Source organism: Chiloscyllium punctatum, chromosome 36, assembly GCF_047496795.1.
Source record: "Chiloscyllium punctatum isolate Juve2018m chromosome 36, sChiPun1.3, whole genome shotgun sequence".
In the NCBI taxonomy this organism is placed as follows: Eukaryota; Metazoa; Chordata; class Chondrichthyes; order Orectolobiformes; family Hemiscylliidae; genus Chiloscyllium; species Chiloscyllium punctatum.
The window spans coordinates 76,178,235-76,188,337 of record NC_092774.1 but is presented as its reverse complement, the minus strand read 5'-3'; the positions used below and the strand labels follow the sequence as shown (position 1 = coordinate 76,188,337).

At 44.9% G+C, this 10,103-nt stretch overlaps 1 long non-coding RNA gene across 1 annotated transcript; it reads left to right on the top strand.

Annotated features, from left to right (window-relative positions):
• The first annotated feature begins 4,568 nt into the window (after window positions 1-4,568).
• On the top strand, window positions 4,569-9,825 carry LOC140460729 (uncharacterized). The gene is made up of 2 exons (XR_011954321.1): window positions 4,569-4,706; window positions 9,716-9,825. It is a non-coding gene; the product is annotated as an uncharacterized lncRNA (long non-coding RNA).
• Window positions 9,826-10,103: the final 278 nt, after the last annotated feature.

Here is a 10,103-nt window from a genome sequence, read left to right as displayed (position 1 = left end):
CAGGCCAGCAGCATCCGAGGAGCAGGACTAAGCCAGCCAATTATCTGACCTGTGCCACACAAGCACAGTCCCCCTGGAGTGTTACCAGAAGTATGTTCAGGCTGTAGGAAGAGATCCAATTCCCAGTTTGACCTGGAATGTAATCCCCACAGGCACACAGGGAGCGGTGATCCACTTGCTCCACATGTGGGAAGGGATTCACTGAGTCATTCAAACTCAAACACATCATTGACTTCCTACTGGACAGAAAGGATTAAACTTCTCAGCAACAACCGCTTTAAAAAAAAGTTTCATTTTTATTGTCGTAGTGAGAATCACAGTTTCTCAAACTGTGGGCCAATACTAGTGATGTTGAGAGACCAGGTTTGGAATGCATGGCCACCCAGATAACAATGGTTGCTATGGGGCTCACAGTGATGACTGAGGGGCCTTTAGATGCTCGGTTGTTTCTGTGTTGTTGATGAGGCTTGGCCTCATGGGCTGCTCTCTGAAGTCAGATTCAAAGTAAGTTTTGAAAATGATGAGAAAAATCATACCCAGAAAAGACAGTGAAAAACTGTTCACCATGGTAAAAGCATTGAGAATAAGAATGCAGATTTCAAATCCATTACAAGGAAGAAAATGTGATGTGAGAAAGAAATTTCACACAGTGAGTAAATAGATCTGGAAGACATCGCATGGAGCAGTTGTTGAAGCAGATTCAGGTAAGAGCATTGGAAAATTATTTGATGACAAGCAATGTACCAGTTTCCAAGGAAATGTCAGGAAAATGGCACAACATCAGAAAGCTCATTGAGATCGCTGCATGGACACGATGGGCTGAATGGCCTGCTTCTGTGATTTAGTAATTCAGTGGTTCATAATTGCTTATCAGGTCTTCGTCAGTTGTGAACGTCAAGCTAACATCTGCTATTTTGTATGGTCAGTCAGATCGATGTTTTATAACTGAAGGGATTGGGACTAGGACCCCAGGTATTCACAGTATGTGCCAATGATTTAGATGAGGGAACAAATTGGAATATATCACAAATTGCAGATGACACGAAGCTGGGTGGAAGGGTGAGCTGTGAGGAGGATACAATGTTATTTGGACAGTCTGAGTGAGTGGGCAAATGTATGTCAGATGCAGTTAGTGTGGATAAACGTGAGGTTATCCACTTTTCTAGCAAAAATAGAAAAGCAAATTATTTGAATAACTGGAACCTGGGAGATGGGAAGGTTCACCAAGAACTAATCCAAGATGGAGGACCGGAAAATTTGTGGCTGTCAGAGCTGCTCCTTTTTTGAGGTATTTTCAGTGTTGGAGGCGATTTCCTTGAATTCCAGGAGCAGCAATTAATGTTTTATATGCTGATGCATTGTTTTGGAACTTTAGAGTAAAAACATCAACACAATAGCACTTTCAAAATGGAGAAAGACATCCAAAGGCAGCAATCACATGGTCTGTAAGGGAGAGAGAGAGAGAGAGAGAAAGAAACGTATACTACTAACGGATACAGCAGTGAATCTGCATAGTTACTGCCTTTGCTGTTTGAAATCATGTATCTCTGGACATCTTGGAAAAATTAACAAACAGCAAAATTCACAGCTGATCTTGGAGGAACATGTGTAGGAGAGCTCACAGCACAGGAACAGATTAGTGCAGAGTTTTTAACGTGTAACCTTGCTGTACGTCTGCAGTAGTGAATAGAGTGGGTTCTTTCTTGATTATATGTTTTGAGATTTTAGAAGTTCACCAGCGAGTCCACAACAGGGAATGGCTAATCACCTGCTCCAGGCACAGGAAGGGATTCATCAATTCTTCCAGCCTGCAGACGCACTCGGGGTCCACACCAGGCACAGCATGCTCACCTGCTCTCAGTGTGGGAAGGGCATCACTCCCTCCTCCCACCTGCGGAGGCACCAGTGAGTTCATGTGCCATCACAGGGTGATTGAAGGAACAAGGGCCGAGTGCCATTATCGACTGGACTATCAACCCAGTTCTGGGGACTCCTCGGGACTCCTGGGTTTGAATCCCGCCACAGCAGATGGCGGAATTGGAATTCAGTCAGAAATCTGGAGTTCAGAATCTAATGATGAAATCATTTTCTGGGGAAAGAAAACCCTCTGATTCACTCATGTTAGAGTCTGTCTGCAACCCAATCTTGAGTCAGATTGGTTCTGTTTCCAAAGTAAGGATTTATAACATGTCACATGGATTGACTGCCTGAAGATTGTGTGCTTTTTGAGCAAAATATAATGTATCTGCAAATAAAATTCTGCAATTGCAATTTCACCCCATAAACTGATGTGTGTGCATGCATGAGAGCGTGTGTGTTTGTGCATAAGAGCATGTGTTTGCATTCGACCATGCTTGGTAACGTGTGTGAGTAATGGGTTACAAGCCAGTATGAGTGGGGTCACTTATAGTGTGACATGAAACCAAGGTCCCTGTTGAGGCCATCCTCATGGGTTCCGTACTTGGCTATCAGTTATACAACACACATTGGAGAGGGCAGGGTGGGGCCTGTCTATCAATTTGCAGAAGGTGGGAGGCTCTGGATGCTGTGATCCAGGGCAAACACATCCTGGAGGACATTCGTTCAGAGAGATGGAGCTGGAAGCCAGGCTGCAGACATGTTGAGGGTAAAGTGGGAAAGTTAACCAGGCACTTTATTCTGGGAGATTGTCATTCCCTTCTGGAGAGAGCCTTTTGTTTGCATCAGTGGACAGGGTCAGGAGGGTGTAAGTGCAGGTCTGCCAGGTAAAGGGATCTGAGAGAGGGCTGCAGGTGGGAGGAGCTAACTGGTTGGGCAGTGGGAGTAAAAACAACATTGGGGAGAGGGAGGTGGTGGTAAGGGACAGAACAGTGACAGGGATGGTCTCCGTTCTCTGCAGTTGTCAGCAGGAGCACAGATGGCATTGGTGTCTGTTTGGTGCCAGGATTTAGGAACCGATGTGCTCAGGGCTGGAGAAGGTTGCAGTGGGTGTGGTCCAACAATGTCAGGAGGAGAGACCCTCTGCTGAGGGCACATGAAAAGTTAGAAACTACTAGGACAAAGCAGAACATCAAAGCTCCGGGCAGCACGGTGGCTCAGTGGTTCGTAGCACTGACTCACAATGTCAGGGACCTGGGATCGGTCCCACTCTTGAGCAGCTGTCTGTGTGGACTTTAACACGTTCTCACCCTTCTATCTGCATGAGTTAACTCTGGGTGCAGTTCAGGGTGGATCAGCCGTGCTAAAGTGTCCACATATGTGCAACTGAGCATCCGTTAACCATGGGGAACTGCAGGAAAATCGGGTGGGTCTGGATGGGATACTATTTGGGAGGTCAGTCTGAATTTTATGGGCCAAATGGCCTGTCAGGATTAAATGATTCTACTGCATTAGCCAAGCATCTATTGAGAAACAATTGCCTCAGGTCTGCTGTGGGTGGAGTGGGTTCCAATCCATGAGACACTGACACCAGTCCTGAGGAAGGTGAGATTTGTGCTGTCAGTCTCCCAAACTTTTGGTCCCCGTCCATTCTCTCTCCTCACACTCTGCACCTACCAATTCTCTATGCTCAGCCGCCTTCTCTCTCTTCCCCTCATTTTCTGCACTCCACCCTCTGTCCCTTGTCATTTTCTCTCTCTCTCGCTCTACCCCCATGCCCATGTCCATTCTCCCTCCCTTCTCCCATACTTTCTCGTGCCCTCTTTGGTTGCTGTATCTCTTTGTCAGGAAAGAGAGAGAATCAATGGTGATGACTCTACCTGGAAGACAGGGGTGCGCAAGAAATGGCTGATCTTTAAAATTAAGAACAGCTAAAATGATATATTCAGAAACATTGTTAACATCTAAAAGCATATTAATTTATTTTTAAAAAAGCTGTAGTCATGTTTCTGAAACTTGTATTGAAATAGACACATAGAGTCATACAGCACAGAAACAGATCCTTCAGTCCAACTCGCCCATCCCCTCCAGATATCCTAAATTGATCTAGTGACCCATTTGACAGCATTTCGCCCATATCTCTCTCACACCTTCCTATTCAGATACCCATCCTGACCCCGATCCCTATCAAATGTTGTAATTGTAGCAGCCTCCACCACTTCCTCTGGGCAGCTCATTCCATACACACACCACACTCTACATGAAAGTTACCCCTTAGGACCGTTTTAAATCTTTCCCCTCTCACCCTTAACCTATGCCGCTAGTTTTGGACTTCCTCTAACATGGGGAAAAGACATGCAAAGCCGGACGAAATTCAAAAGGAATAAAATGTCGAGCCACAGGGAAAAATAAAATTGTGGCTGCAGCTTTTTTTTCTCCTTTTGACATTTGGATGCTTAAAATCTGTCAGTAAAGCCAGCACCTCCACAGAGCATACTGCGCATGCTTCTCGGTGTCAGCGACAACTGCGCATGTACTGTGGTGTCAGTAGCAACAACTGCGCATGTACTGCGGTGTCAGCAGCAACAACTGCGCATGTACTGCGGTGTCAGCAAAAGCACTGAGCATGCTCGTCGCTGTCCACGGAAACGGCACTTGACTTCCTCCCGAAAGACCAATGGTGAGACCCGGAGGACCAGAAGGAGCCTGGTCATCCTGCCATTCAGAACAGCCTCTTTGTCTGAATGCGGAAGTTGGGTTTTGAGTTTCTCAAGATGCGGTTGTTTATCTCTCTCTTTGAATGAAGATTGAGCTTCACCCCAGACTGCGACTCTGTCCAACATCTGTGGGTACGGCACTCTCTTTTCTCACCCACTTTTTCATTTCTTTTTCATTCTGGGATTCAGTTACTGACTTGCACGAACTGAAGGGAAATGGAGTGAATCCAGGGAGGGGACAGACTTTGGAAAAGTTGGTCCACGTCTGTGTCTCAATTGGCAAACGCACAACAAATACAGTACCACAATGTAAAGTTAAAGCCTATTGCTTAAAAAAAAAAGCAGAAAGGAGGTGCATGGTTTAAATGATAATATATTGGTATGTGGAGAAAGTGAGGACTGCAGATGCTGGAGATCAGAGTCAAGTGTGGTGCTTGAAAAGCACAGCAGGTCAGGCAGCATCCGAGGAGCAGGAGAGTCGATGCTTTGGGCACGAGCCCTTCATCAGGAATGATGTGTGGATGTACAAAGGGTCCTCAGCGTCCTTCTGCACCAATTGTCAGACAGATGCAGCAAGCAGTCAGTAAGGCAATAGGAATTGCGTTCAAAAATGGGGTTGACTTCCTGCAGTTGGGGTGGGGTGGGGTGGAAATGGAGGGGGTGGTCATTGAATATATTCAAGGCTGAGGTTATCTGACTTTTGAACAACAAAGACGTGGATGGTTATCGGGGAAGGCAAGAAAATGGTTTTGAGACCATTACAGAATCATACAGCACAGAAATAGACCCTTCAGTCCAACTAGTCCATACTATGTTCGCATGCTAAACTAATCCCATCTGCCAGTGTTTGGCCCATATCCCTCTGTCACAAAGCTGGTCCTTTTTCTAAAAGCTGGTATTTCTTCTCAAGGATACCGTGTCCTTGGTTTTTTTCAGAGGGGTGGTAAAACGGCCCTGGACTCCAAAATGGATGGTATTTTTACAGAAATGAAAAGGGTATCGGTCGGCTTTTTTGTTTACACGTCAACAGATGAGACTTTAGGCCCAAACATTTATGTTTTCGAAGTGACCTGCATAATGAAAGACAAGTGATCTGTTGTGAAAGCTGAGGCCTTGTTTGAGTGAGCTCAGCAGTGGACTGTGTGGAGAAAGGAACAGCATAATTAAGTCTAGTTTAGATCGACTGAGTTCTGTGAGTATTCTATATTCTGTTCTTTGTGTTTCATTCTGTATTCTTGTGAATACATTTATCTGTTTTATATCCTGGTAGTCAACCTAGCTAACTTTGGGTAATTTTCACTGTACACTAACTGAAACAAATAGCAAAGTTATGGTCTGCGCTGCCTGCTTAAGAATGTTTTGAGTGGTCTGGCCTAGTCCATAACACCTCCAAACCTTTCCCATTCATGTCCTTATCCAAATGTCTTTTAAACGTTGTAACTGTACCTGCATCCCCGCTTCCTCTGGACATTCATTCCACATACGAACCATTCTCTATGGGAAAGCTAAGGTGTCCCTCCTGTCTTTTTAAAATCTTTCTCCACTCACCTTCAAAATTTGCTCCCTAACCTTGAAACCCCTACTCTAAGGAAAGGAAACCCATCATTCACCTCATCTCTCCCCCTCATGACTTTATAAAGCTTGATAAGATCACCCCTCAACCTCCTATGCTCCAGTGAAAAAGGTCCCAGCCTATCCACCGAGATGTAGGTATATTCATATCCAGTTCAATGTTGGTGCAGGCTTGAAAGACCAAATGGCCTACTCTTGCTCCCAGTTCTCTCACTATGTCCAGGACAGCAAGAGACCATAAGACCTAGGGGCAGAAATTAGGCCATTCAGCCAATCAGGTCTGCTCCACCATTCAATCATGGCTGACAAGTTTCTCAACCCCATTCTCTTGCTTTCTCCCCGCAACACTCAATATCCTTGATACACAAGAACCTATTTATCTCTGTCTTGAATATACTCAGTGACTTGCCCAACACAGTCTCTGTGGCAATGAATTCCATAGGTTTCACACTCTCTGGCTACAAAGGTTTCCCCTTTATCTGTGTTCAAAAAGGTCTTCCCTTTACTCTAAGGCTGTGCCCTTGAGACCTAATCTCTCCTACCAATGGAAACATCTCCCCAACATCCACCCTGTCCAGGCCAGTCAGTATTCTGTATGTTTCAATTAGATCCCCCAAGCGTGGGCTGTAAATCAGCGTAAACCAGACCCTTCAGGATGAGGTACAGCACGGATTAGGTTCAGCAAAGTGAGAATGGAGGGAGAATGTGTGGGGATGGAGATTTTCAGTGTTTAGGAAATAAGAGAGGAAAGAAAGTTCAATCTAAATTAGAATTGAATGGATGGGCTGATGGGTCGTGGAGTGTCAGATAAAGTTTCATTTAGATAAATGTGAGGTGTTGCATTTTGGAAAGGCACATCAGGGCAGGATTTACACACTGGCTGTGGAGAGTGTTCCTGCATCAAGAAACCATGGAGTGCAGATTTGTAGTTCTGTGAAAGTGGAGTCACAGGTAGACACGGTAGTGAAGAAGGCGTTTGGTGGCACTTGCCTTTCTTGAGCAGAGCATTGAATACAGGAGTTGGGAGTCATGTTATGGCTGTACATGACATTAGTTAGGGCACTTTTGGAATACTGCATTCAGTTCTGGTCTCGTATGTTAGAAAGATGTTGTGAAACTTTAAAAGAGTTTGGAAATGATTTACAAGGCTGTTGCCAGAGTTGGAGAGTTTGAGTTATAGGGAGAGGCTGAAAAGACTGCGGCTGTTTTCCCTGGAGCGTAGGAGGCTGAGAGATGACCTTATAGAGGTTTATAAGGGGCATGGATAGGAGTCCAAAATGAGGGAGAGAGAAAAGAAATTTACATTGCAGTGAATCTGCACAGTTACTGGACATTGCAGTGCATCTGGGAAAGGTTAATGAACACCAAAATTCACAGCTGACCATGGAGGAACCTGTGTGGGGGAGCTCACAGAACAGGAACAGAGAAGTGTATAGTCTTTAATGTGTAACTTAGCTGTAAGTCTGCAGTCGTGAATGGAGTGGATTCTTTCTTGATTATATGTTTTACTGACATCTGTCTCTTGATTAAATTTTAAAAATATAAACCACAAGTACTGTGTTAGCCCAGAACACTATTTTAGAGCAAAAAGACGGTGCTATTTTCTGGGTCTGTAGATTGTGAAGGAGCAAAGGTGGCCTTTGTGAGAGTGATATGCTCTTCCTGTCAGATGTGGGAGATTAGGGAGAGTATCCATGTTACTGATGATTATGTCTGCAGTAAGTGTGTTTGCTTGCAAATCCTATTGGATCGCGTGGATAAGTTGCAGCGACAGTTCGAGGTAATGAGGTATTTACAAGACCTGGGGGTATGATGGTTTGGCAATGATAGGATGGGAAAAAAGCCGCAGCTACAATCTGGGAGATGGGTTAACTCCAGGAAAGGTAGGAGGGGTAGGCAGGTAGTGCAGGAGTCTTCTGTGGCTGTCCCCATTTCAAACAAGTCTGCTGTTTTGGAAAATGTAGGGGGTGATGGTCTCTCAGGGAATGTAGCACGAACAGCCAAGTTTCTGGTCTCGAGACATGCTCTCATGCAATGAGGCGAACATCGGGTTCCAAGTGATCAATTGTGATAAGGGGCTCTCTAGTCAGAGGTACAAACTGACGCTTCTGTGGTTAGCAGCGAAAAATCAGAATGGTGTGTCGCCTCCCTGATGCCAGGATCAAGGATGTCTCCGAGAGGGTGCAGAATGTTCTCAAAAGGGAAAGGGACCAGTTGGAGGTCATTGTACACATTGGAACCAATGACATAGGAAGGGAAAAGGATGCGATTCTGAAGGGAAAGTGTAGAAAGTCAGGCACAAATTTTAAAAAAAGAGGTCCTACAGACAAGAAAAATCTGGATTTTGCCAGTGCTATGAGCTAGTGAGGATTGGAATAGAGAGGACAGAGCAGATGAATGCATGGCTGAGGAGCTGGTGCATGGGAGAAGGGTTCACATATTTGGATCATTGGAATCTCTTCTGGAGTAGATGTGACCTGTACAAGAAGAATAGATTGCACCTGAATGTTGGAAGAGAGCTAATATACTAGCAGGGAAATTTGCAAGAGCTGCTCAGGAGGAATTAAACTAGCAAGGTGGTGAGGTACCCAGGGAAATAGTGAGGAAAGAGATCAATCTGAGACTGGTACAGTTGGGAAAGGGAGTGAGTCAAACAGTCAGGTCAGGAAGAGACAAAGCAGAGAGCAATTTAGGACTGACAAATTAAACTGCATTTACTTCATTGCAAGAGGCCTAACAGGGAAGGCAGATGAATTCAGGGCATGACTAGGAAGATGGGATATGATATCATAGCAATTACAGAAACGTGGCTCAGGGATGGGCAGGACTGGCAGCTTAATGTTCCAGGATACAAATGCTACAGGAAGGATAGAAAGGGAGGCAAGAGATGAGGGGGAATGGTGTTTTTGATAAGGGATAGTATTCCTGTTGGACTTAAGGAGAATATTCCTAGGAATACATCCAGGAAGGTTATTTGGTTGGAACTGAGAAATAAGGAAGGGATGATCACCTTATTGGGATTATGTTGTAGACACCCTCATGGTCAGTGGGAAATTGAGAAACAAATTTGTATGGAGATTTGTGTTACCTGTAAGAGTAATAGGATGGTTATTGTTATGGATTTTAACTTTTCAAACATAAACTGGGATTGCCATATTCCTACGGGTTTAGATGGAGAGCAATTTGTTAGAAACGAAGCTAAGGGGCACGTTTTCATGCAGAAGGTGGTGTGTGTACAACTTTGCCAGAGGAAGTGGTGGGTGCTGGTACAATTATGACATTTAAAAGGCACCTGGATATGTATATGAATTGGAGGGGTTTAGAGGGTTATTGGCCAAATGCTGGCAAATGGAACTAGATTAATTTTGGATATCTGGTCGACATGGATGAGTTGGACCAAAGGGTATGTTTCTGTGCTGTGTCTCTCTCTGACTCTGGCTTGCCACTAACGTTTGCCACGTCTCGATGTTCAGTTTCTTTCTGGTGTCGGTGTCAATACCTTGTTGTCTCATTCCGACCCCACCTCCCCCCGGATTGACAATGCTGATTTTTGTAATCTCTTTTTACAGACTATCTGAAGATGGAAGTTTCAAAATCAACAGCTGATGCTTGACTCTCCTGCTCCTTGGATGCTGCCTGACCTGCTGTGTTTTTCCAACACTACACTTTTCGACTCTGATCTCCAGCATCTGCAGTCATCATTTTCACTTCGATGTCTGACAGTCACTCAATCCATCGGGACAGCAAAGATTTTCAACTATGATTCTGTGAGATGGAGCAATGCTTTTTGGTTCCTGTTTCATAACGTTTTCAGCATCAGTGTGACTGGATGAAAGACCCTACTGTTGCAGACCACTGAGTGTGGAGCCAGAAACAGTTATACGGCCTGGAAAGAGGAATTCACACCGGGGAGGGGCTGTACACACGTTTGTGTGCAGCTGAAGCTTCAGCCATGGA